Source organism: Rhinichthys klamathensis, unplaced genomic scaffold, assembly GCF_029890125.1.
Source record: "Rhinichthys klamathensis goyatoka isolate OS25496 unplaced genomic scaffold, OSU_Roscu_1.1 h1tg000150l_1, whole genome shotgun sequence".
NCBI classification, from domain to species: Eukaryota; Metazoa; Chordata; class Actinopteri; order Cypriniformes; family Leuciscidae; genus Rhinichthys; species Rhinichthys klamathensis.
The window spans coordinates 2316050-2316531 of record NW_026606685.1 but is presented as its reverse complement, the minus strand read 5'-3'; positions in this window follow the sequence as shown (position 1 = coordinate 2316531).

Here is a 482-nt window from a genome sequence, read left to right as displayed (position 1 = left end):
AAAAAAACTTGTCCTACTTCCAAAGTGCATGTGATTCGAAGCAACATCACAGACACAGCCTGAAGTTAAAAACCTCTTGCGTTGTGCAATGCACCTGGAATATCCTCATGCAGTCTATAAAGAAACCAAAAAAGTGGCATTCTATTACCGCTGATCTTTTTTGCAGTCCAGTTCAAATGAATATATATGAAATAGATCTGAGAACCAAACTACGTAGTCGTGTACAGTGTATGAATATTACATCTCAGGCTAATGCAATTATGCAAATAATGTGCATAATCAGTTCTCCAGAAACATATTATGTCTAATTTACATTTTACTGGCCTAAATGCTGTATCTGTTTGCAATGGCTCCTCCATTGTAAAGATAAACCAAATTGTCAGTTTCAAATTCGGACACGGTTGTAATACAATATGCAATTTACTAATTTGCATTCAAGAACATCATTGCATATGCATTATCTCACATGGTCAGGCTAATAC